At 45.8% G+C, this 27,420-nt stretch overlaps 1 protein-coding gene across 2 annotated transcripts in view; it reads right to left on the bottom strand.

The window, feature by feature from the left end:
* AGPAT4 (1-acylglycerol-3-phosphate O-acyltransferase 4) overlaps window positions 1-27,420 on the bottom strand; it is a 132,630-nt gene that overhangs the window by 31,551 nt on the left and 73,659 nt on the right. The window lies entirely within an intron of this gene.

The raw sequence follows: 27,420 nt of genomic DNA, 5'->3' as shown, positions 1-27,420 counted from the left end.
GTTGGTCCCTGGTTGGTGTTCTTGTGTCCCTGAACTTCAGGGAGGAATCATTCTACAGGATCAGTCCATCCAGGATCATAATTTTCTCTCTGGCCATTGTTACTGAGTCCTTTTGTATTTTTTAATATTTCCTTCCTTCCTTCTTCCTTTCCCTTTCCCTTTTATTTCCTTTCGACAGGGTCTTGCTCTGTTACCCAGGCTGGAGTACAGTGGTGTGATCAAAGCTCACTGCAGCCTCAACCTCCCAGGCTCAAGTGATCCTCCCACCTCAGCCTCCCGACTAGCTGGGACTACAAGCCTGCACCACCAGGCCCGGCTACTTTTTTGGTATTTTTTTTTTTTGAGACGTTTTGCCATGTTGCCTACAGGGTAGACTCCTGGGTTCAAGCAGTCTTCCCACCTTGGCCTCCCAAAGTGCTGGGATTACAGGCGTGAGCCACCGCACCCGGCCATGTGCCCACCTTTTTAAATCACCAGTTAGTGGGGCACGCATGTAGCAGAGGACTCACTCCCTCCCCACCCTATCCCCACCCTACATACATATAAAGGCAGGTGGATTTGACCTTGACTCCAGATGAGCCTAGCGTTATAGCTCAAGTGGCTGTCCTTGGAAACCTCTCTCCTCCAGGCTGGAGGCTGAAGGCTAGATGTGGAGCACCAGAGCCCTCTAGAAGACATTGCAGTCCACTTTTTAAGCAGTTAGCCCCGTGGGACTTTGAACAAATTAACCTTACAACACCACGGTGTCTTCATCTTTGGAATGGGGTTGCCCCAAAGGGTTTTGTGAGCGTAAAGTGCGTAACACAGAGTATGTGCTCAGTATAGAGCACATTGTAAGCTCCCAGAAAACTGAAGCTATCCATATCCTTAAAAATGAACAAAACCACTCCCCTTCCTTCACCAGAAGTGAACCATAAAAAAGCGTCTACCTAATTCTGGGAAGTGAGAAAACATCAAGCCGCCATTCAGTTGTCCACCAGGCCACAGCATTGGTGGAAGCAGAAGCACAAGTCAAGGAAGAGTGACGCCTCCTGGGAGTTGGTTGTGGGAGTTTGCCAGCAGGCGGGGGTTGGGCAGGGTAACAACATGCAGCCTGGCAGGGCAGCCTGATGAAGGGATGGAGGGACAATGTGTTAGCATGGGGTAGACAGACGGCTGTAGCGCTGTGCTGAGTTTTTCTAGGCACAAGGATGGGAAGGGTCAGTCTCTTCCATTACTGACCAAGGAGAGCAGATAAGCACCAAAGCACAACTCTGCGGGGAGTCTGGGAGACAAAGCTGAACCTTCCAAGAGAGTCACATTTCCTAAGGGTCACAGGTCAAATGCCTCTGCGTGGGACTCCCTGCCCAAGGCCAGTTCCCACCACCCCACTCCATTCACATGTTCCCCGGCACTATATACAGAGCTCTGTATCACTGTATACAGAGCACAGGGGCCATGAGACAGCGACTGTACTGTGTGGTTCACCCTGACCTTAGCCTCGACTCCAAGACTCAGTAAGTGCCACGCACATGGATGCTTTTAACAAACGCCGCATGATTACTTAACGCGTGTGGACACTCTGCGAAGTACAGGAGATGAGCACACATTCAGCTCCGATCCCGGCTCCCCCCCCAGCTTACAGCCCAGGGAAAAGACAGCTACACACCACAGAACAACGTCACAGGGAAAGGAGAAAGGCCTGTTGAGAGGATGGCTGCTGAATATCATCCTTGTGGATTTGGGAGTCAGACACATCCAGGCATGTCTCCACCGGTCCTGGTGGAGACACTTACTAGTCGTGAGACTTCTGGTGTGTTTCCCAGCGTCCCCCTTCTCTAAAACCGGGATAGGTAAATGCCATTAGAGACGCTGTGGATATTAAATAGAGTATGGATTCAAGACACCTAGCATGGTATTGTGCATAGTAGGCAATCAATACAAGCTTTTAAATTACTATTATATGCATAATAATTTTATCACACACAAAGGCTCTGTGACCACTGAAGGGGAGAGGAAGGACGGGAGACAGAGGCAGATGGAGAGAAACCCAGAGAGACAGCATCGCAGAGACTTCTGGGTTACCAGAGTAAAGAGTTAGGATTTATGATTTCATTCTAAAGACAATTAAAAAACCACTGGAGCATTTTTAAATAGACACACCAACATCCAATTTGCATTTGAAAAAAAAATCACTCTGACTGAAACAGGAACAGACTGGAATAGGGAGGCCAGTTAGGGGGTGACCGTGTCAGCAGAGAGAGGGGGCAGTGCTGGGACCAGACGGGGGATGATCAAATTTCTCACTCATCTCAGTAGGCTGTTAAATAGACAACTACACTCTGAACCTCACTGGATAAAAGAGTTTTATTTCCCTTTTTTCTTTCTTTTTTTCTTTTTCTTTTTTGAGATGGTGTGTCACTCTGTCACCCCAGCTGTAATGCAGTGGCCCAATCATATACCGCTCACCGCAGCCTCAACCTCCTGGGCTCAAGCGATGCTTCCACCTCAGGCTCCTGAGTAGTTGGGACCACAGCTGATCTCAAACTTCTAGTTTCAAGTGATCCCTCCACCCTGGCCTCACAAAGTGCTGGGATTACAGGCATGAGCCATCACACCTGGCCCATTTTTCTTTTTATCAAATGATTTCACATTTTAATTCAGAGAAACACATTTATACTGTCATGTAAAATGATTCAAACGACCCAGAAGTATGTACAAGAAAATAGAAAATTCCTCTACATGGCTTTGGAGTGTGTTCATCAAGCTGGCCTGGACTACATTTCCCAGACTTCCCTTTCTTGGATATTTCCAAGAGACACTCTTGGGAGGTTTGGAAGGTGAAAAGGAAAGAGCACCACTTTGTAGGTCACTCACCTTTCTGCTGATCTGCTGATTCATCAGTGCGAAGCAGCAGCTACGCCTGCCACTGCTCCTCCTTCCCCTGGATCCCCCACCAGCTTCTCTGAATCCCAGGCCAGGCGCTTGCATTTATCTCTGTGACAAAGATCCCAGCTTCTGCAGGACATCCACACCATCGATGCCAGATGCAAAAGAACTGATACAAGTTCTTATGAGGCTCCAGCTTGTGCTTGGTGGTTACAACATCTTATCTCTCCCACTTTATATGCATCACCCCTTCCTGACTGCCCGCCCGCCCTGTGGACTGCAAGCTCCAGCATCACATGCAGATACAACAGCCCTACAGAGACTGCTAGACCAGCCCCCACAGTCGAATAAGGCCAATGAGATGATGTACACTGATCTCCCAGCGGCTTTGCTTCTCTTGTTGAACCCTGACTGAGAGATGCTTCCTCAGTTGAGACTGGGTAATTTATGAAGAACAGAGATTTATTTCTTACGGTTCTGGAGGCTGGAGGTCCAAGGTCAAGAGGCCTGCATCTAGCAAGGTCCTTCTTGCTGTGTCATCCCATGGGGGAAGGCAGAAGGGCAAGCAAGCATGTGCTCAAGAGAGAGACATAGGGAAACAGGCTGAACTCATCCTCTTAGCGGGAACCCACTCTCTGAATAACTGGCCTACTCCTGAAATAATGGCATGAACCATGGCAGAGCCCTCACAGCCTAACCACCTCTTAAAGGCCCCACATCTCAACACTGTTGTATTGGGAATTAAGTTTCCAACATATGACTCTGGGGGATGGATTCAGAACATAGCACCCCTGAAACATTTACCTTCTTGTTTAGGCATCCAAAGTAACACACATTAAACACCCAGAAAAAGCAACCAAGGCTTTAACATTACAAGAATTCGAGCCACTAGATAGTGAATTGAAAAACAGTATATCTGGGAAGAAAAATAATGCATTGAATCAGAATAAAAACAGGAGAAGAGGAAAAAGGGAAGGGCTTATAACCCCCTAGAAAGGGGCCCAGAAGTTGTAAATGACCAGCCCTAAGAGGGACCTCAGTGGGAGAAGGGTGGGGAGGAAGGACACGGTCCGTGGAGATCCCAGGATCTGAAGACTCCGGGTCTTGCCCTTTAGGGTGGGTGAGCACGTGGCCCAGCCATGGACACATCCACTCAGGGCAGTGCCCACCACACCTGCCAAGGACAGGGGACACCCCATCCAGGCCTGGGGTATGCACGGACCGTGAGACTCACCACAGTGTGGAGAGGGCATTCTAAGGTGCACACTGCAGGGAATTGCAGGGAGCCCCCAAGGAAGCCTGTCCTGGCCAGGACGGCCACCTGGGAAAGGCCACAGGACAGAAGGGAAGGCTGCTCCACGCAGAGATGCGGCCAGGGCTTCAACATCATATGGCAGTATTTCAAACTTTTGTCATATTTTTAAAATGTCAGTTTTCCAAATTTTGCAGACGTTATTTTGACTCTGCTGCTCCCTGAGGGCTCAGGGAATGCATCTCTCTACAAAGCCATCATACTCGGGTTCTGCTCCCCGGCTGCTTCTGGTCCAGCCAGCTGCTGCTGACTGTTCTACAAACCCCACAGAGCCGGTGCCCAGTTCTTCAGGGTGATGATGGGAGGGGGTGCCGAGCACAGCAGGTGACTTCTGCAAAGCCCCAAACCATTGCCTGCTATTTCAGGGGCCGACTAAAGAATAAAACTCAGGGGGCCAAAAAGAGGCTTAACCAGAGGCGCAGGTTTGGTTTCATTACACTTGCTATTGTGCTGGTCAGCTTAAGAGATTACTAATAGGGAAAAGAAGTAGATACACAAAAGGAAAGTGGACTTAAGGAAGACAGGCCCTGCTGTCCTATTTGTAAAGATGGAAGAGGAAAATGATGGCAACTAATGTTTCCTGAGTTCATTTCCAACATGTGTGGGTTGTGGCCTATCCCCCAGAGTTGGGACGTGGGTGGCTGGGAGCCGAATCCAGACACGAGGGCCCAGGGCAACTCTCTAAAGTTGCTGAAGACACTAAAAGCCATGATTATATAAGAGATGACTGGAGCGCAAGGGGCTAGAGAAGGGAAATAAAAGGAAGATCTGCATGCAAAATCACACCTTGAGCTCAGGCAGAGCTGTGGTCAGTTCCTTACCCAGGACACAAAGATTAAAATGCCCACCTCAAAGGTTTGGCATGAAGAGCAGATGCTAAGATACTTCAAGCACCGAATACAAGCCCTGCGGCAGCCAGTGCTTTCTCCTTCTCCTGATTCTACTGCAGCTGACCTTTGAACAACATGGGTTCAAACTTCACTGGTCCATTTATCCCTAGATTTTCTTCCGCCTCTGCACCCCTGAGACAGTAAGACTAACTCTCCCCCTGGCCGCCTCAGCCTACCCAACGTGAAGATGACAAGGATGAAGGCCTCTCTGATGATCCACTTCCACTTATGAACGGTACACACATTGGCTCTTTTTGATGATTTGCTTAGTAATGCTTTCTTTTCTCTAGCTTACTTTATTGTAAGAATACCAGATGTAACGCACATACAAAACACGTGTTACTCAACTGTTTACGTTACTGGTCAGGCTTCCAGTCAACTGTAGGCTATTAGTGGTTACATTTTAGGGAGTCAAAAGTTACATGTGGCTATTCGACTCCAAAACAAAACAAATAATTTAAAATCAGAGAAAGACGGGGAAGAAATGAAGAAGCATGCCCTGAGTGCACTTCCAGGCAGCCCTGAATCCGCTGTCCCCAGAGCTCTCCTTGTTCTCAGCCCCTACTCCGCTCTAAGCAGCTGCAAGACGTGGCTCCATTCTGGTCTGGATCCCAGGGTTCCCTAAACTCGCTGGAGATCCCAATACTTCAAGCCTCCAGACAAGCTCTTCCCTGATGCAGGCAGAGAGGGCCTGGGGCTCCCACTCCCCCCCATTCCCCAAGGCTCCTGCTCATTCCTCGCTCCACCAGGTGGGCCCAGCTCCTCTCTGCGGCCCACGCCAGGAGAAGTGCCATGGAGAAGTCCACTGCAACAGGGGAGGCAAAGACGCTGTACGAAAGACCCCACAATCCAAACACTGCTGATGGAAACCCTGGGACTACAGAGTTCACTGTTCAAGCCCACGTCAATGGTCAGACCTCCCACAGCTGCAGACAGGGGAGCCACGTTACACGGGGAAATGGCCTTATTATCATTAGCTATATCTAATTTTAACAATTATAGAATGATATAGGTGATTGTGAGGAAGGGGACCCAGGCATCTGGGATCAACTTCCCCTTTGACTGCCACACTACATTTCAACAGAAGCAAGGCCTGACCGACTGGCACCTCCTGATTCACCCTCCTGTAGGTGGCAGGCTTGGTCTTGGGGAAGCTCTCCAGAAGGCACTGTTTTTACTTAAAACAAGATCAAACCCAGAAACCTTTTCACATGTGAGTCCTCAAGCTGTAAACCTGAAACCCTTTCATATGTGATTCCTGAAAGTATAAACCCGAAGGACCTGGCCTTCCGCCCCGCGGTGTCACCACTCGCAGGTAGAGCTTTCAGAAGAGAAGCGCCAAGGCAGGCCACTGGCTTGAGTGAGGTAACAAGAGGCAGGGAGAGGCCCAGCACTTCCCACCCTCAATGCACCTCAATGGGAGGAGAGGGAGAGGAAGAGCCCAGAGCTCCCCCCCCCCCCCCCCCCCCCCCCCCACGGCCACTCCTCCCTTCCCATAGAGCAGCCCAAGGTCATGAAGCCACAACACTATGTGTGTCTGATGACCGGACCAGTCCATTTGCTTACTCATCCATCACCAGGTGCTGATGTGGAGCCCACTGACACCCAGCACTGCCCAGGAGCTTGGATGTGACAGGAAGCAAAACAATACTAGTGGCCAAGCAATAAACAGACAGCCACATAGCTACAGAAAGTGCTGTGAGAGGCTGGGCGCAGAGTCTCACACCTGTAACCCCAGCACTTTGAGAGTCCCAGGCAGGCGGAACCCTTGAGGCCAGGAATTTGAGATCAGCCTGGCCAACATGGTAAAAACCTGTCTCTACTAAAAACGCAAAAATTAGCTGGGCATGGTGGCGCATGCCTGTAATCCCAGCTACTCAGGAAGCTGAGGCAGGAGAATCGCTTGAACTCAGGCTGGAGTGCAGTGGGCTGCGATCACACCACTGCACTACAGCCTGGGCGACAGGCAAGACTCCGTCTCAAAATAAAAAAAATTAAAAAAAAGAATGTGCTGTGAGACAATGAGAGGGACAGGTGGGACAGCTGGGGAATGCCACTGGGGGACAGGGGCGCTGATCCTTTTGGGGGGCCCAGAAGGCCTCTCAGATGACCTGTATGTGAGAAGAGACCTAAGGGAAAGGGGAGCCAGCCACATGGCTCTCTGGGGATGTGGGAAGCAGGGTGGGCTTCCACGTTCAAGGACAGCAAGAAGGCCTAGGAGGGTGGAGCTGAGTGGTCAAGGAGGAAGGAGAGGTGATGGTGCCAAGAGGTCCCTGAAAGGGGTCTGGGTTTTATTCCTGGTGAGACAGGAAGTCACTGGAAGTTTAGCATGATGTATGACTTGATCCACCGGAAATATAGTCTACTAGAACCTCTGCTACAAAGGGATTGGTTTTGCCCACTGGTGTACATCCAGTGCCTGGAACTGGGGACACATTTCAGTGCATGACTTTGGCTGCTGTGTGGAGAATGAAGTGCAGCAGGTTATGGGTGGAAGGCAGGTGCTGGAGCAGGCTACAGCAGTCAGCCAGGTGGGGGAGGGGGTGGACTCTGTGTGCTGGGAATGGTGAGAAATGATCATATTTAGGAGGATATATGCTGGAGGCAGAGCCAGTGGAACTTGCTGTTGGGTTCGACATGGTGTAAGAGACAGAGGAGGATTCAAGAGTGAGGCTAAGGTTTTTGCCCCAAACAGCTGAAGAAGGACTGTCTGTTAACTGGGATGGGGAGCATTGGGGAGAAGCAGGTGTGTGGAGGGAGACAGAGGGGCAGGTGATGGAGGAATCTGGCATTTGAGTTTGAACACATAAGTCATCTTGGGCTTAGAGATGGGTGCTGGCGACATCCTGTGCAGCCGTGGTCTCCCGTGACCCTGCCCTGGACTCTCCATTCCCATTCGTCATCCTCTGGCCTCTCTGTCCCTGCTTCCTCCCAGGCTCTGTGGTCCACCTCTGTTCCTCTCCTACACCCAGTGGCACGTCACACAGCCCATGCCCAGTCATCAGGGACAGTTTACCTGCCAGGTTTCCACCCATCTGGGCACTTGGCAAGACTAGAAATCTGACTACATCAGGCCTCAGAGCAATGAGGGCTCAGTATGCATAAACACCATCAGCACTGAGATTTTGCTCTCCAAACACCATAACCCTGCAACGTGTGTAGTGTTCCTGGGAAAACTGTCAAACTCAGAAGTATCAAGCACCCATATGTAACTTCTAGTTCACAGGTAGGGGGAGAGGGAGGAGTGGGTTAAACGCCCTCGTGGTGAGCACCCCACACCCCTAGAACGCAGGAGGTTCTACTGGGCAGTGCTGGGCTTTTCACAAATTAATAAAAAAAGAGGTTGGGCAGGGGTGGGGGGATCTGTTCTAAAGAGAAGCTTCAAAGACATAAAAACTAAATGCAATGTATAAGCCCTATTTAAATACTCCAAATGTTAAAAAGAAAGAAAGAGACAGACAGACAGACAGACAGACAGGGACAGTTTGGAAACAATTAGAGAAACATGAATATAAGTGGTATTACATTATATTAAGAATACCATTAATTTATATTCTTTTGATAATGACACTGTGATTATGTTTTTAAGATGCCCTTCTTTTTTATTTTTTTTTTTGTGACAGGGTCTCACCCCGTCACCCAGGCTGGAGTGTGGTGGTGTAGCCTCAGCTCACTGCAGCCTTGACCTCCAAGGCTCAGGTGATTCTTCCTGCATCAGCCTCCCAAGTAGCTGACACTACAGACTTCCCAAAGTGCTGGAATTACAGGCCTGAGCCCCCACACCTGGCCAAGATGTCTTGATTCTTTATAAAACACAACTCATTATAATTTGGGGTGATATTTCATGACATACAATGTCTGGAATTCAATTTTTAAATTTTCATCCATCAACTTGACACCTGCCAGTAGGATGAAATATGTAAAGTGAAATCCAGATTCTCTGACGTTGGAGAATCCTCATGCTGTTCTCTCTACTCTTACACAGATTTTACAGTTTTCATAATAAAAAGTTCAAGAAACAAGTTGCTTCTTCCACGGAAAATAGGTCCAGGAAGCAATGACTCATCATGGCAGAGGCATCGCCCAAAACCTCTCAGTCCTGGCTCGGGCACAGCTGCCTCTTCTCCAGGAGCAGCAGGGAGACAGACAAAGATGAAAATCGCAAAAAAATGTTCACCCCTAAAATATAGATCAAGGCCATGCCTGTATTTTTTTTTAATTTCTGAAAGAGAGGAAGATTAAAATGCAATTTGAAAATATTCTGCATTTCAAAGCCACCATATTTGAAGCGATTAAAAGGTCCAAAATCCCCGAAGAGTAATAGTCCCTTTTCTGCCCTTTCTTTGCTTGCTGCATGGAGTGGGGAGAAATTCTCGAAATCTTCCATTTTCTTCTCACTCCATTACTAAGGAAAGTCCCATGGCCGCTCTGGGCCACAGGGCAGCCAGGCCACTGAGCTTGGACCCTCAGGGTTAGGTTAAAAATTAAAGCCCTCATCCTCGGAAGCATCCAAAATGCAAAGGTGAAGCTACTAAGTTTCTGGCACCTGAAAGTGGTATCATTCCTCCCTGCAGCAGTGTTGGAGGGTCATGTCCCTCCCCTGGCATCACAGGAGGCCTGGAAGAGACAGAACTGCGGCTTCACGCTCACAACACCCCGCTTCTCAGAACACTGACTGACTGCGGGCAGCTCTGTCCCCCAGGCCTCAGTCTCCTGATAGCTAACCTGAAACACTCATACTTAACATGAGTGAATTAGAGCCTAACACGAAAACAAATCCCATTTCTTATCCTACAAAGCTGGGGATCAGACTCTGGAATGAGGTACAGGTAGTCCATGGGAAACTCCGCCACCTCCCTGTCTCCCAGGGATCCTCTATTTGCAGCTGCATATGTTTCCAAGAATTTCAACTTAGAGCAACTCATGTTCTTGTGCATGCCACCGACGGCCCCTGCAGTCCACTGCTCACTGCCACCACTGGTTCCGTCTGCCCACACCTTCCATGTCCACCACCGCCCATCCTCCCTGCCATCTCCTCCCTGCCCTCCTTGCCCCTCGATGACCTTCCACCTGGTTTCTCTGCCTCCAAACACACCCGCTCCGCACGCCAGTCTGGTGCCTCACCGCCACCTCCTCCTGCTAGATGCCTCAGCGGGCTCTGCACCATCAACCAGATGACTGCGGGCTCTCAGCAAGCCCCAGCTCCAGGCCACCCTCTCCTTCCTCTACTTCCCCACCACACTTCCTGAGCTAAAGCCCAGAACAACTGCAACACTGTTCCTGGAACTACCTAGAATTCTTTGGACCTACCCCAAGCTCTGGGCTCTTGCTCAAGCTGTTCTCTTGGCCTGAAAGACCCTTCCTTTCTACAGGATGTTCAGCCTTTTCTGTTTTCCAAGTCTCAGTTTAAATAAGACCACCCGCCGCCACCTCAGCTCCCTTAGGAGTATCTCTCTCTCTTCTGCTCTCCGTAGATGCCCCATGAGGGACACAGCCTCAGACCTTGAAGTCAGGCCTGATTTTGAATTCCCATCCCATGCTTTAGTAACAACATCGCATATTAATTAACCTTGCTGGCTTTCAGTTTTATCTGCAAAGAAGGAATAATATGATATCACTCATAGAACTGCTATGAACATCAAAGAAGAGAAGACTAATGTTTGCAAAAGAACTGTGAGTGGCGATGACGCTGCTAGTCGTCTTCTTCCCAGAACCTCTCTCTCCACCTTGCATACTTTCTATCTCACATTCTAGCTAAGGCCCATCTGCCTTGTTCAGTATTCTTCCACCACAGAGTGTGCTGTCCTCAACAGGAGGGTTCTGTCTTGTTCACTCTGTTGTCGTTGCTTCCCACAGCATGCAAGGCAGGGTGTGCCCAACCATGGGTCTCAACAAACATTGGAATCCAACAGCATGAGGGATAGCAGGAGCCGCGTAGCTATGGGAAAATTCACCAGCAAAAATCAGCTAAGGATGGTACGGTCCTAAAGCCCATTTAAAAAAAATTTTTTTGAGACAGGGTGTCGCTCTGTCGCCCACGCTGGATGGAGTGTAGTGGCAGTGGCTTAACCTGGAACACTCATGCTTAGGATGAGTGAATCAGAGGCTGACTAACATGACAATGAATCACATTTCTTAGCCTACAGAACTGGGGATCAGACTCTGGAAGGGCTTACTGCAACCTCCACCTCCCGTGTTCAAGCAATTCTCCTGCCTCAGCCTCCCAAGTAGCTGGCATTACAGGTGCCCACCAACACCCCAGCTAATTTTTTTTTGTATTTTTAGTAGAGACAGGGTTTCACCATGTTGGCGAAGCTGGTCTTGAACTTCTGACCTCAAGTGATCTGCCCACCTCAGCCTCCCAAAGTGCTGGGATTACAGGCGTGAACCATAACGCCCAGCCGGACTTTTTTTTTTGTTTTAAAAGAACCATTATAAAATTACTAATCTACTTAGGAATATTTAAAGCAAATTGTAAAATCTACATAAGATAAATACCTGCTCTAAATTTTCATTTAATTAATGTCTTCTCTCACCTTTCCCTTATTGAAATATAATTTGGCTTATTTTCATAATCCAAATTCATTATCCACAGAGCAGAGAAATACACATATATTAAAATGTAGTTTTAATATGTATAAATATACGTAATGAAACACTATACATGTATATTCTAATTTTGAAACAGATAAAAAATTAAGATGTTAAAATATACACAATTACCAAAATAATTTTTATAGGCAGAAGTATAGAAGGGACACTATCCCGGCATTTTTTTTTTAAATACATTTTCTTCACATGAGACATTGTTTCCATATCTCAGCCTAGGAGACCTCCATGTATTTAATTTTGTCTCTTCTCTAGTAGAAAACCAACTTTTTCACTAGAGCAGCTTTTAACTATTGAGGATTACATATGAACTGTATTTTTCTATCAGACTTATGATAAATGACATCACCAGATAATTCTAAGATCCTCTCCTTGCATCAGTTGTTTCAAGTGAAACTCTATAGCGTTTCCAACAACGTGATATTCCGTCTCTATTAAGATGACCAGATAAAATACAAGGTACCCAGTGACATCTGAATTTCAGATAAATTACACATTATTTTTTAGTGTAAGTATGTCCCAGGCAATACTAAACAAAAGACATACTACATTAGGAGACATGCAATGTCTGGGACACATACTAAAAAATCATGTTGATATGAAATTTAAATTTAGCTGGGTGTGCTGAATTTTTATTTGTGAAATCTGTCAGTTCGAGTCTTTATCAACCCAGCAGTCACCATGGTAACATGCACAGCCATGGCTCCAGGAGGAAACAAGCAGGGCATTGGGAAACAAACAGCCGGCAACATCAAACGGAGCTTCCATAAACGCCATTCCCTAGAATCCTGAGAGCCACCTGGTGAGATCGGCCTCGCTATCCCATTTCACCAATGGCAAATGGAAGAGAGATGGCTTCCCAAGGTCATGCCGATTCCAGAGAGAATGACTGTGCTGGCTGCCACTGTCCCTGATGCTGAGGGCTCGGTCCTCTTGCTTTGCTGGCCTCGTGCACATGCAGAACACGTGTTTCTTAGAGTCTTAATAATTTTTAACTAATAAGTCTGTGCCTTTTCTATATCCCCATCGTTAAAACATTCCTGAGAAATCATTTTGTGAGTTTTATCTACCAGGTGTGCTTTGTCTGATCAAGCTACGAAGCTGGCGAGTGGGCACGAGACGGTATTGCTAAACCCAGATTGCCTGGCAGCCCTGGGAAGACCAAGGCCGGGAATTAGGAGGCTTTTCCAACTGTGGACAGTCCTACCTCCTCCCCATCTGGCTCTTGTGAAGTCTAATGAGTGCGCTAAGACCAGCAGCGTGCCCTGGAAGGTGAGGTCACAGCTCAGGTGCTGGGTGGGGTCCAGGGAAGGGACACGGACAGGATGGAGGAGCAGGGAAGAGAAGGAAGGCATGGAGGAACCCGGGGAGCGAGAGAACCCACAGGGATTCCACACACACTGTAGTCAGACAGTGAGCGAGGCCCGTCACATGCAGAACTCACTTAGACCCTTACTTGCCTATCAGGACTATTCTCCTCCACACAGATGAAGAAGCTGAGGCTCTGAAAGTCTTAGCCACTTGCCCAAGGTTACTGAGAGGGTGTAGACTTCTGCCTGTGCTGTGTGCCCACACACAGCAGGTCCAGGCTGGCTGAGGCCAGCAGGGATTGCCCCACGCATCCATGGGCTCCTGCATCAGTCTCTGGCCCCCTCAGCACCTGGCCCCCTCTTCCACCTCACTGTCTCCACCCGCCCCTTCCTCACCCACAGCCCTCCTAAGCCCCCCTCTTCCAACCAAACAAGGGCCAAATGCCAACCTGAAATGCAGTTCTCTGAGGATTTGTTTTCATTTTCAATAAAGCACTGAGTTTTGTGCAGGCCCAGGCTCTGTTCCGTCTTATCAGTTCTGCAATGCTCTGTTGGTTCACATTTTAACATGCTGAAATCAGGGTGTGTCCCACTATTGATGGCATCCCTTGGTTTCCCTGCAGCATTTCTTTTCCTTTCTTAGAGATGCATAATAACTACGCACCTTACGATCAATGACTAGAGTCTACAAAATACAGGAATTAAAGCAAAGCAGGGTGACCTTATCAAGCTGATCTCATTTAGATGAGCTGTATCTGAAATGCAGTTACATATGTGGGAAGTGCCAGGGTCAGGGGAAGGGAGGGATGAATAGGGAACGCCGGGGATTTTTAGGGCAGTGATACTCTGCTGCAGCACATTCTCATCATGGGCACGTGACATTATGCATTGGTCAAAACAATGCATCAATATCAGTATTGGTTTAACACTTGTAACAAATGTACCAGACTAATGGAAATGTTGGTGTTAGGGAAAAGCACGAAAAGAGACAGACAGACAGACAGACACTGGCTGAGTGTGGGAAAGTATATGGAAACTGTCTGTACTTTCTTCTCAAATTTTCTGTAAACCTAAAAGTGCTCTTAAAAAATAGCCCAGTAATTTTTTTAAAGGGCAGGGTGATTTGATCCTTTTATATTCCTCCCATTAAAAAAATGTTAAAGAAAACACATAAAACACTATTTTATGTTTCTGATTCCCCCTCTACCTCCCAAGTGGTTTTAGCTATCTGTGAGCAATCAGTAGAGAGCTCATGGGAAGCTTTACCCAGAAGAAACCAGGAAAAAAAATGATCTTTATACCTTAAGATATTGATTAAAGGAGTAGAAAGATTCTAAATCCACCTTAACTTGCGAATATTAGTCTCACTCTCTAATCATGCCAATGGGAAAGAAGGACAAGCAGTATGCCAAGATAGGTCTGAAGGAAAAAGGACGATTTATATATGATCTAAAAATGCCTATCTCCAGAATAAAGACAAGCAGAAGTAAATTAATCACTAAAAAGTCAATTTTGGTTCTTGGGTTGTAATTAGATGTATTTATCCCACAGACTGTGATCTAAGGTTATAACCATAGTCAGACTTCGTTCCTTGTTCCCAGGAAATAGATCCGTATGTCCAGAGGAAAAGAGTTTTTTCCAGTCTGGATTTCCCGTAAAGAGAGACTGGTTATATCCATGCAGATCTTGGTTTGAATCTCCCCAGCACCCCTGCGTTGGTTTTTTAACTCTTCAAGAACATAATATGGAGAAGGCTAATCATTTGATTCCAAACACAGTAACATTCACTGAGTGCTTATTATGGGCCACATTTAGCGACAAATGTTTCACAAACACTATCTATGTAACAAAGCAGTTAGAGTATACTTGACACATGAGAACACCAAAATGTAGAGGAGTTAACATCAATACCCAGCATCACAAGGCGACAGATAACACACCCAGACTCAGCCCAGGCCTGTCTCCCTTCACATCCCACACTCTAACCCACTGAGCTGCACTGCAAATTAGGAATAAGAAGTATGTAAAACAGTTTAAATGTGGTACTTAGGAACTGAATGAAACCAGAAAAATTATACCCTTGCCATATAAATTCAGTCGGAGAGACGTCGCTCTGAAGGCTGGTTCAGACCGAGGGGGCCAACCCACCTGTCCCACCAGGCCCCTAAAATTAGAATATCAAGGGGAACCAAGCATCTGAGATAAGAGGAGGGAGACTGTGCACTTCCAGCAACTCTAGAAGTCGGTGAAACTAGAGCCAGACAGGACTAAAGATGGATACGTATTTTTCCACCTGTCATAGTCCTGAGGACACTGATTAATTAGATTAAAAGTACAAGATGAAATTGCAGCTATTTGACTTTTGTGGACTGATATTTTAAATATCAAAAAAAAAGGATTTTTGTCTGACTGATTACATGAGTCAGGAGACTGCCTCTGCACCAATCCATTCTGTAAGGATGTAGGTGCAGAAGTAGGTACACATAGTATGGACAAAACTAAACTGCAAGGAGGCCACTGTCGCTGCAACAAGCCAAGGCTGGTTTGATTTCTTGACTATAGTATTTTCTAGGTGACGATCATGAACAAGTAATTTAACTTTTTTTCAATGGTACTTTCAATTCTCAATTCACCTTCCTCTCCCCTGGTTAGGACCAGAGCTGGGCAGTGTGCAAGGAGGTGTAACTGTTATTGGATTTATAAGGACTGTCCTATTTTGTGCCTTTCTTCTCTCTTCCTTCTCACCTTCTTTTGCAATAATCATTTTCTCCCTCTACTAGTTTAGAAGTTATATATTCTTTTTTTTTTTTTTTTCCTGAGATGGAGACTTGCTCTGTTGCCCAGGCTGGAGTGCAGTGGTGCGATCTCAGCTCACTGCAACCTCCACCTCCCGGGTTCAAGCAATTCTCCTGCCTCAGCCTCCTGAGTAGCTGGGATTACAGGTACCTGCCACCACACCCAGTTAATTTCTGTATTTTTAGTAGAAATGGTGTTTCCTTATGTTGGCCATGTTGGTCTCAAACTCCTGACCTCAGGTGATCTTCCCGCCTCAGCCTCCCAAAGTGCTGGGATTACAGGTGTGAGCCACCCCGCCCAGCTGGAAGTTACACATTCTTAAAATATCTCAATTTATCCTTCCTAGTGTTTTTCATGTTATTCTGGCCTGATGTTTTAGTATTGTCCTTCTAATTTAACTCCATAAGACTTTAAGATTGTTTATACAGTGTTCATTGACATTTAACCGCATATCACCCTTTGTTCTCTTCTTTCATTCTTGTATCTCAGGTCATCTATCTGAAGTCCTTTTCCCTTCCTGAAAATTTATCTTAGTGAAAATTTATCACTAAGCATTTTCCTTAGTGAGGATATGATGGTGACAAACACAATTATTGTTTATCTGACAGCGTGTTTATTTTGCCATTATTCTTGGACCCTTTTGCTGGGTGTAGAGTTCTAGACTAGAACTTCTTTTTCTTTCAGCACACGTTAAAGATATGATTCTGTCATCTCTGACTTCTGCTGCCCCTGGGAAGAAGTTAGACTTTAGGGTTTCACTCTCTGGAAGATTGGCTATCTTTTCTCTTCTGGTGACATTTAATGTCTTTTATATTTTGGTGTTCCACAAGTTCACTATGATGCATCTATGTGTGATTGTTTTTTTCTTTTATTTACCATGGGTTTCGCTGGACTTCTTGAACATTTGGATTAGTATTATTTGTCAGGTCTAGAAAATTCTGAGCCACTGTGTCTTCGAATATTGTCTCTTTCCCCCATCTCCATCTTCTGGAAGGACATACTTAATCTCTTTTTCATGTTTGTTAAAAACATTTTTCATGTCTGTATCTCTGCTGAATACTGGATATTTCCTTCTGATGTGTCTTCTGGCTCACTAATATTCATTCCAGCTATGTTTAAGCTGACATTAAATCCATAGAGAAAGCTTTTCACCTCAGTGTTTCTTATTTCTCTAAGTTCTTTTGATTCATTTGAAAACCTCCTAGGTTGATTTTTACAGTTTTTTGTTTCTGACAGGTGCCACATGCCAAGTCCAAGACTATGTGAAGCTAATGTAATGGCTGGAAATTTCCAGAGCATCTGGGTGATTTGAACACACACTGGAAATCTGCAAGCAGGCTGCTCTGGGGTCACCACTTTTCAGAGATTTTCATTATCTTCAGCTCAACTCACTCAGACCAATACAAACTTCCTTGTTGTCCTCTAGGCCTGCGGAGTGATCAGCCTTCCTTCTGATTCATCTTTACATTGAGGTTACAGCTTTTCACAGTTCCAGGTTTACGGAGGAAGAATCCCTGTTAGACTCCAGGGCAGACCCTGGGCTCTGACATCTGTGCTGACACTGCTGGACTGCTGACAGTCAGATTTGCTTGCCCTCCTGCATATCCTCAGCAGCGCTGGGTGCCCTGAGTCCACACTACTTTCCCCTGGATTTTACCTGGTATACCCTTACTATCCTCACAGCTCTTTGATACTTTTAAGAAGCTTTGAAAATATATTTTATCCAATATTTTTAGAAGAAGGGTTTGGCAAAATAACCTAAGCTGCCATATTGTTGAAAATGGGAGTCAGTTTTGCTGAAGGTAGTTTACTTTTCTAAGCCATAATTTTCCTGTATGTAAAAGGTTACCTGCAGTCACTGCCTACATCTGTGCTGTCCACTCCATAGCACCAGCCACGAGGCTGCTGAACTTGTGAAATGTGGCTCGTCCACACTAAGATATACTGCAGGCATAAAATACACAGTGGGTTTTGAAGATTTCCATCAAAAAATAGAATGTCAAATATCTCATTAATATTTATAATGGATACATTCTGAAATAATATTTTGAATAGATAATGTTAATCATATATATTATTAAAATTATTTTCACCTATCTCTTAATGTGGCTACCAGAAAATTTAAAATCATATGTGTAGTTCTTATTGTAATTTGAATGCACGGTACATACTACGTGTGTACACATGTATATGTGCATGTCTTGGCAATGTTATAACAACACTTTATGAGCTGCTACTGTCTCCTCTGTCAGCCATACCTGGACCCCATTCCTTTGCAGAGAGAGAGAAAGTGTGTGTGTGTGTGTGTGTGTGCATGCGTGCACGCACGTGTGTTTATGTGTGTATGCATATATGTGTGCCTATGTGCATATGTGTATGTGTGTGTATGTGTATGCATGTATGTATGCATGTGTGTATATGCATGTATGTGTGTACGTCTGTGTGTGTGTGCATGTGCGTATATGTGTGTATGCATATGTGTGTCTGTGTGTATATGTGTGCATGCATGTGTGTACACATGTATGTGTGCATCTGTGTATATGCATGTATGTGTATGTCTGTGTGTTTGCATGTGTGTATATGTGTGTATGCATGTGTATGTGTCTACGTGCATGTGTATGTGTGTGCATGTGCATGTGTATATGCATGTGTGTACATCTGTGTGTGTATTTGCATGTGTATGTGTGTGTATGCATATGTGTATGTGTCTATGTACGTGTGTGTGTCCATGTACGTGTACGCACGCATGTATGCATGTATGTGTGTGCATGTGTGTTTGCATGTGTATATGTGTGTATTAATATGTGTATGTGTCTATGTGCATACGTGTATGTGTGCGTGCATGTACGTGTGTACGCATGAGTGTATGAGTACGTGTGTGTGTGCATGTATGTGTGTACGTCTGTGTGTGTGTGTGCGTGTGCTTGCACGTGTCCTTCATACAGCTGTTTCTTGATGGAGGAAACTTATTTTGTTCATTTTTAAGTTATCAGATTTGGGGCCTGACATACTGCAGGAGCTACGCAAACACTTGAGAAATTAATGAATAAAATGGTTTCCACGGATGATCTGATACACTTAGCTTTTAAAGAGGAACAGCTTCCTTACCTCTAGTTTTCCTTAGGAGGGATCCTTCCTTAGGTAAATTGCTGCCTTCCTGCACCTCACTTGCCCCAGGAGCTGTTTTGGCCATCATCTTCCATGTCCTTGCCTAATTTCTCAAATTGTTTAGAAATATAACTGTGAAGAACACTAGTTATTGAGGCCTTCCTGGGGATCTCAACATTAAGTACAAAATTGAATATATTCTTCTTTTCTCTAAGAGAATATCATACAATTTAACCACACCAGAAACATAATTCAGAATTTGAAGCAAATTTCTCATTTAACAGAAAACCAAGTTAAAAGGTAATTCAAGACAAGAAACTGGCTGCTATTTTCAGGGTAAGAGTCCAGTTTTCCCTTTCCAGTGGCAGTCTTCCCAAAACAAGGGAAAAAAGGCAATTATTCAGAGAAGACAGCACTGCAGGACAACCACTGGGCGGGAATACAAACTGGATTATAAACACCTTTTAAACGAACATTCATTCATTCCTGCAAGAATGCTCCCATCATTCCAAGCTTTAAAGCCACCTCGAAATACAGCAACTTCATGATCATTAGAATCAGAACTTTGTATAGTAGGCAGCCATCTTTAGAAGCCCAAAGTGGTTCCTGGAACACACTTCATGTAACAGTTCATTCAGCATGCCCATGATGCCTGCAGTAAAAGCAAACGCTGCAGAACTTCATCACGTGGTCAAAGCCGCGGAAGGAGAAAGGGACCTTGCATCAGGCTGTGCCACGCCTCGGTCACCTTTGAGTATTCCGTTTGGTTCTCAAGGTTCGCTCTGATCCTGTCTTTTCCCAAAGCTTCCTGACACTGTTCAGGCTGTCCCCACCTGGTGCAGAGGCAGCTCACACCCACGAGGCTCTGTGATTCCTGTGCTGGATATTCCAGAGCCTTTGAAAGTACCAGGACTTTAGGACTTGTATAACCTAATGAGCCTTAATGATACCACATCCCAAGCCAGAAAGAGAACCCTGACCCCTTTCTAGAACGATGTAAATCGTCATCTTAGAGCACTGTCTCTCTAGGAGAAAAGAAATGGGACCTAGTAAGTTAAGACATCAGATACTGAGTGCTGACGCCTTACCAACTAACAGCAATGTTAAGAAAAAGCCAGGAACTGGAGAGACTTGGGGGCTGGAAGGAAATCAGGAGAAAGGGTGTCCTGGAAACTACGAGAATGTTTGGAAAAAAAAAAAAGGAGACAATTACAGCAAACCCAATAGAGAAGTCACATCAAATAACACCTAGTTCTGGGGTTGGGGATGATTATGTCAGTGAGGAATAGGACTATGGTCCTACCCAGGGTCTGAAATAGGCCTGAAGCAACGGAGTTAGGGTAAAGACTAGAGTTACAAGTCACAGTTCAATCTAATGTGTTAAGAAGCAAGGAGAGGCCGGGCGCGGTGGCTCAAGCCTGTAATCCCAGCACTTTGGGAGGCCGAGGCGGGTGGATCACAAGGTCAAGAGATCGAGACCATCCTGGTCAACATGGTGAAACCCCGTCTCTACTAAAGCTACAAAAAATTAGCTGGGCATGGTGGTGCGTGCCTGTAATCCCAGCTACTCAGGAGGCTGAGGCAGGAGAATTGCTTGAACCCAGGAGGCGGAGGTTGCGGTGAGCCGAGATCGCGCCATTGCACTCCAGCCTGGGTAACAAGAGCGAAACTCCGTCTCAAAAAAAAGAAGCAAGGAGAGGGCTGGGTGCGGTGACTCATGCCTGTAATCCCAGAACTTTGGGAGGCCGAGGCAGCCAGATCACTTGAGGTCAGGCGTGAAAGACCAGCCTGGGCAACATGGTGAAACTCTGTCGCTATTTTGGATATAACATAAAAAATAAGCTGGGTATGGTGATTTGCATCTGAAATCCCAGCTACTTGGGAGGCTGAGGCAGGAAAATCACTTGAACCTGGGAGGTGGAGGTTGCAGAGAGCTGAGATCGTGCCACTGCACTCCAGCCTGGCGCCTGGTGACAGAGCAAGACTCTGTCTCAAAAAAAAAAAAAAAAACCATGGGAGGAAAAACTAGAAGAATGAGTGGTCAGTTGGTCACCTGGATGGTCAAGAAAGTCACCTCAGGACCTGCTCATTGAGCGAACACTTGGGCACTTACAGGGTGCCCGGAACTACTCCAGGCACCGGGGAAGTCAGCTGAGAACAGGAGGCGAAGTCTCTGTCCTCTCAGAACGCTTTGTCCAATGGAGGAGGCAGTAACGGAAGTACACAAGAGGTGAGTGCTTTACAAGAAAATGACACCAACCGCTTTCCCAAACTCGTTCCATGGAACAGATCCAGAAACACTTTCATTTGCTGATGCTAACAAGTGTTTTAGGGGATGGGTCATTTGGAAAAAAAAAAGAGATAAACCAGTGCTTTTCCATTTGGCCTTCTCAGAACATTGAATGTGCTAATGGAGGGGCCAGGGCACGTAAGCCCTGACCCTGCGCTGCCAGGGACATTAAGAATTAGCGTTCCACAAAAGTTTGGGAAATGCTGCTCTAAGTGATTCTTGATGGAGTATGTATACCTGCTTACATTTATTTCTGAAAATGCTATTCCATGTGGTTGTGGTAAATATTTTCACGATCTAAACCTAGTCGGCCCCTCCTCTGGGAAATCTTCCACAGGCATAGCTGCCTCTTCCGACTCCCAAATGCTCCCAATACAGCCAACAGGCTCTCTCTCCTCCTACTTCAGCCCTGTAGGAATGTACCGACGGACATACGCATTACTCCTGGGGCTGCCCCCTTTCCAGACATCTTTCCATTCCCTGCTGCTCCTAACCTAAAGCCATTGTCTGGCAGGAGCTCCTGGAAGGACTGGACAGGCGAGATGCTGGAAGGAGAGCCTGGGAAGGAGATGGCTGGCCCAGCACCAGGGAGGTCACCCACAGAGGGCACCCAGGAGGGTTAAGTGCCTGCCGGAGTTCTGGAAATAAAGTTACTGACCTCAACTCTAGAGGAAATATCATCATCAATAAATACACACTGTCCACTCATTGAAATATGGTCTTGGACTCACTGTTAACAGCACTGAAAAGCTACCCATAGGGTTTCCCCAGACGATTCTGGATAGCAACGTGCTGCTTCTATTTTAATACTTTCTTTTTGACACGATGCATTTTCTATTTATTTTCCCCGACTCTTCTTCAGTCTCTCATATTTCATTCTTTTCATTCTTCTTTTGTTTTATATTAAAATATTTCCTGTTACTGTTCCATAAAGCAGAACACATTTTTACTGTACTAACTATATGCTTATTGAAGAGTTTTGTTTCTTCACTCAATATTAAAAGTGGATATACAAAAGATACTTAACATTCTCCCCTAAACAGAACAAAAACTCCTATATTATACTTCTTGCTTGTACCTCAATATAATCAAGTAATTTTTCATGCTTTGGCAAGTGGTCTTCAGTTGAGAGTGATTTCACAATCCCCCCCATCTGAGACATTTGGTGATGTCTGGAGACATTTTTCATTGTCACAGATCGGGAGGGGGATGCTACTAATTAAGGGTGGGAACCAGAGATACTGTTAAACATTCTACAATGCACAGAACAGCCCCATGACAAAGAATGACACAGTCCCAAGTGTCAGCACTGCTGAAGCTGAGAAACCTGGCTATGGCCATGACCGTGGGAAAAATAAACCAGGTGGCAAATACTACCTTTGGGGTGGAATTCAGACACACAATTGCTCAGGCTGGGTTGCATCCTGGCCCCACCACCTACTACTTGTGAGACTTTGCACACACTATTTAACCTGCTGTGCCTCAGTTTCTTTATCTGTCATGGTTATTATTCGGTTTAAATAATCTCACACGTAAAAGAACTCCGGAGAGTGCTGGGAACATTGTATGCAGTCTGGCTGTTTTTTTCTTTTGTACTGACAGAGTACGTGAATGTTACAGGGAAACTGACCTGGAGCTTACATGTTGTTTCAAGACAGAAGTACATAGCTTGTGAAGCGGTATGTATCTTGTTTATATTATCCAAGATTCTACATTTTTTTAAACTCCAGAAACTCCTCAAATATATGCCAGAATTACTGCTAATATTGATTCCATTTCTGAAGCCCTAAGATTTCCTTGTTGAAATTCATGATGCAGTAAGCCTTTGGGACAGATTATCTACATTAATTCTAAAGAACATCTGGATATAACAGAAATGCTTAATAATGCAGGTTTTAAAAGGATTCTAGTTTGGTAATTATAGAGGAATTGCCCCAAAAAAACCTATTAACTGGTCTCAGTCTTTTCTGCATAAATAGCACATTGCAACACTGTGTATGGGACTTGCAGAAACATACAAAAAAGCTCTTCTACAGGACTGCCAGCATCTTCAGCAGGCATTCATTCATCTCCTCAACATACCTTCTTGTCAAGCTCACGCCTCCTACAATTCTTTCAGTGTTCAAAAGCTCAGGCTAATGTGGCCAACATCAAGAGCTCAAATCACATGGCTAGTGTGATGGTCAGTTTTATGAGTCTACTGGCCAGAGTACAGACTCAGTTATCTAGTCAAATACTAGGTGTTGCTGGGAAGGCATATGGTAGATGTGATCACACACACACACACACGCACACTCATTCACTCTCTCTCTCACACACACACACTGTTTCTTAAGGGAACGACTGATTCTGCTGCCCACACTGGCCCCTTGTTGATGACAGTGGCAGGCCAAGCTGCCTGGGGTTATGGCCCTGGGCATGTGACATGGTTTGGCTCTGTGTCCCCACATAAACCTCACGTGTTGGGGGAGGGGGCTGGTGGGAGGTGACTGGAACACGGGGTGGATTTCCGCCTTGCTGTTCTCTGGCAGTGAGTGAGGTGCTATGAGATCTGCTTTTGTGCAGCACGGCGCGCTTCCCTCCCTCCTCCGGCCATGTAAAGGCATGTCCACTTCCCCTTACCTCCCGCCATGACTGTGTTTCCTGAGGCCTCCCCAGCCATGCCTCCTGTGCTGCCTGTGGAATTGTGAGTGGATTAGACCCCTTTTCTTCACAAGTTACCCAGTCTCAGGTAGATCTTTACAGCCGTGTGAGAATAGACTAACACAGTTTGACATCGACGCCGTGAGAAGATTCTGCCTCCTGCCCCGAGAATGCCGGCTTGTTCCCTAAAAGGCTCCCAGAGGCACAGGCTCCCCTAACACTGCCAGGGCAGCCAGGGGAAGTAGGGAGGGAAAGGAAGGGCACTACAGAGGGCTTCTAAGGGCCTAACCTTGCATTGTCATCAATCTGGGCAGAGAGGGGAAGGAAGAAATGAGGACAGACAGCAAAAGGAAAAACAAGAAATTCTGTGTTCATCCTTCAGCCAGGTCCCTATGAGAAAAACGTAAAATTGTACATCACTTCTATGAGAAAATCATACCAGAATAATGCTAATGAGTGAACATTTACCTATTTACGACTCACGTGGAAAGCATTCAATATGTGTTAACTAATATTTCACATTAAGGCCTGTGTGTCAGACACTACAGGAAGGGATGCACAGGCCAGCAGATGATGGAATGCGCTGTCTGAATTCAGAGAGTTCTATCTCAAATAATACCCCATTTTATTTCCAGATAACCATAGGACAATTCTAATTATCTGTGAGAAGACCCGCACTCTCTCTGGCTTCCGTTTCCACCCAGAATCTAACCAGAGCTGGCAAGGACAAGGGGAAAACAGTGTGTGTGCCTGGGCATAGGCACAGGGTGGCGTAATCTCATTTTTTGATTGCTCAGGATGACTCTGCAGAGAATCATCGGTGCCTCATCTTTTCTTCAATAATCACATTCATTATGTGGACTAGGGACACCACAGGTCCCTCCTCTGCTCTTCGTAAAGAATCAGGGACAAACAAGTGACATTTTGGAATTCAAATGAAGCTTCATCTCTTCCTGGAGCCATACGGTCCATGTGTTGCTACACTGCCCTCGCAGGATGGCTCTTGTCTCTGAGAGGGTTATTCTATTTGGCCACAATTTCTGATCCATCCAAACTCATAAACACAGAGAAAGACCTTCTATTGCCTCGTTTTAGAATGGCAGATCCCAATCACACTTTGGGTTTCGACTGGAGCTAAAACAACATATTTCAGCCTGGGGTCACTGCAAAGCTGGGCCAGCCTGTCGTCCTTTCCATCAGAGCAACAGGGAGAATAGCAGCTTCCTGCAAATGCATCATTTTGCTCTCTATTCTGCCACCGAGATAACAGCTTAGCCGAGGAAGTCAACATGAACCAAGTGGTGTTGCAAAGGAAATCTTGTCCCATTGATCAGCTCAGGTTCCTCTGCAGTATTGACCCTCCAGGTCCTTTCTAGGGAGAATGAGCTGGCAGGGGGATGGGGATTGGAGTCTGTTCAAGAAAGACTTAATTCTGCACCTAATCAGATAAGGTGAAGGTTAAGAAGCCATTAATGAAAAATGACAATTTTCCTTGGGACTGGATTAATGAGCTCTACAATCCCCAGAGAAAGGTTAAAGTACCAGAAGAAAAGGAAATTACAGGAACCAATTTACCTTTTTTCCCAGTCTTATTTTTATTCAAAGAGCACTTCAGGTTAAAAATAGAACGTAGAAGAAAGTCATTTGCAAAAACCAGGAGAAATGGTTTTCTGTTTCTTTAATTAGTCACTTCTGGTTTTCAAGGCTGTCACCCAGGTTTCCCCACCATGAGCTCTACCTGCAATGTACCAGGAACTCTCCCGCCCTACAGAGCCTCTGTCTTCTGCAGCAGGGTCTCTCAAACTTGAATGTGAATTTGCATCATTGTGACTTGTTACAATGCAGATTCCTAGATCTGGAGGGAGGGGCCTGAGAGTCAGCATTTGCAGCAACTCCTGGGTGATGCTGAGGCTGACTTCAAAGGAGAGGGGTAGGTGAATTACTGTGCCCCACCTCAGGCCAGGTCCTGCACCTTAGATACGCTGGCTCTCTTCAGTCTCTAACCAGTGCAAGAGGAAGTCCCCATTTCACAGACATTTAACTATACTTTGGTAATTATTCACCCGTAATTCTTTTCCCATTTCCAATGTTCTTGGATACACCAATGTTCACGTTAGATACGTGAACTTAGATCTGCCAAGCAAGATACCAGTATGATGCCTACTAAATGCCAGTAGAAGCCATTTAAGACTTAGCATAAGCATTCCTCCTCCAGGAAGTCTACCTGACCTGGCAACCTTGACAAGGTGGCTCTCATATATATACCCAATACACATTCCTGCATGCCTATACGTCTGGCTGTAGGCATGGGTTATCTATTGCTCATAACCAAAACCTGATGGCTCAAAATAACAAAAACACTTAACATCTCTGACAGTTTCTGAAGGTGGAGAATTCAGGACTGACACAGCTGAGCAGTTCTGGCTTAGGGTCTCTTAGGATGATGCAGTCAAGATGACAGCTGGGGCTTGCCTGAGGGTGGCAAGGTGGTACTGAGCTATTGGCTGTAGATCGCAATTCCTCTTCTCATGGGCCTGTCTGAGGGATGCTTCATGCTTGAATGTCATGGTGGCTGGTTTCCTCTGGGATGACAGAGGACGGAGGACAAAAGAGAGAAGAAACCAGGCAGAAGCTATGGCCTCACCTCGAAAGTCGCAAAGCACCATTTATGCCACTTAGTTGAAGAGAAGAGACTCACTAAGTTTAGCCAGCACTCAAGAGTTAGGGAAATGGGCTTTCACTTTTTTCAAGGGAGACTGTCAAAGACATATTTAAAAATTACCATCCACAACAGACTGTATTTTCCAAAGATGACTGCAACAATATTGCATATCCCGTAAGCTCTTCTAGAACATAGGTAAAATGGAATTTCCCCTTTCTTGATCTAAGGTGGATACTAACTTGCTTATAACCAGAACAATGTGGCAGGAAAAAAATGCATGACTTCCAAGGCCAGGTCATAACCTTATGCCCCGTGAATGGGAACACTCGCTTTTGGAGCCCTAAACTACCAGCTAAGAAATGCTACTCCCGTGAAGCTGTCTGCCATGAGGAAGCCCAGGCTACAAGCATAGGTTGCTCCAGTTGACAGCCCCAATTGAGGCCCCAGGCAACAGCCAACATCAACCCCAAAAATTGTGAGTAAAGACACCAGTCCTTAATGTCTGTCCCCCACTTTGAAGTCTCCCCACTGGGAACCAGGAATCCTGGAGCACAGCCTAGCTGTTCCCACTGGGCTCTGTTCAGAATCCTGACCCAGCGAATCCACAGGCACAATGAAACGGTTATTTTAAGCCCACAAGTCATGGGGTCATGTGTTACTCAGCATTTAGTAACTGGAATGTATCTTGCATTGTCACCGTCTGCTGTAGTCTCTCTCTCTCCCATCAGGTTGTCGGATTTAAGTCTTCTAGGGCCTAGGGCTGTGTCTTACTTATTGCTATAAAGCCAGCACCCAGAATAATGCTTGGCATGTAATCCATGCTCAACAAGTATTCGTTAAATGAATCATGAATCGATGAAAGTGCTTGGAATTTTGCTGCAAGAGTTTTTTTTTTTTCTTTCTTTCTTTCTTTCTTTTTTTTTTTTTTTTTT

This window comes from Sapajus apella, unplaced genomic scaffold (genome assembly GCF_009761245.1).
Source record: "Sapajus apella isolate SASKATOON/1434 unplaced genomic scaffold, GSC_monkey_1.0 scaffold82, whole genome shotgun sequence".
Classification (NCBI taxonomy): domain Eukaryota; kingdom Metazoa; phylum Chordata; class Mammalia; order Primates; family Cebidae; genus Sapajus; species Sapajus apella.
This window is presented reverse-complemented; position numbering and strand designations above follow the sequence as displayed.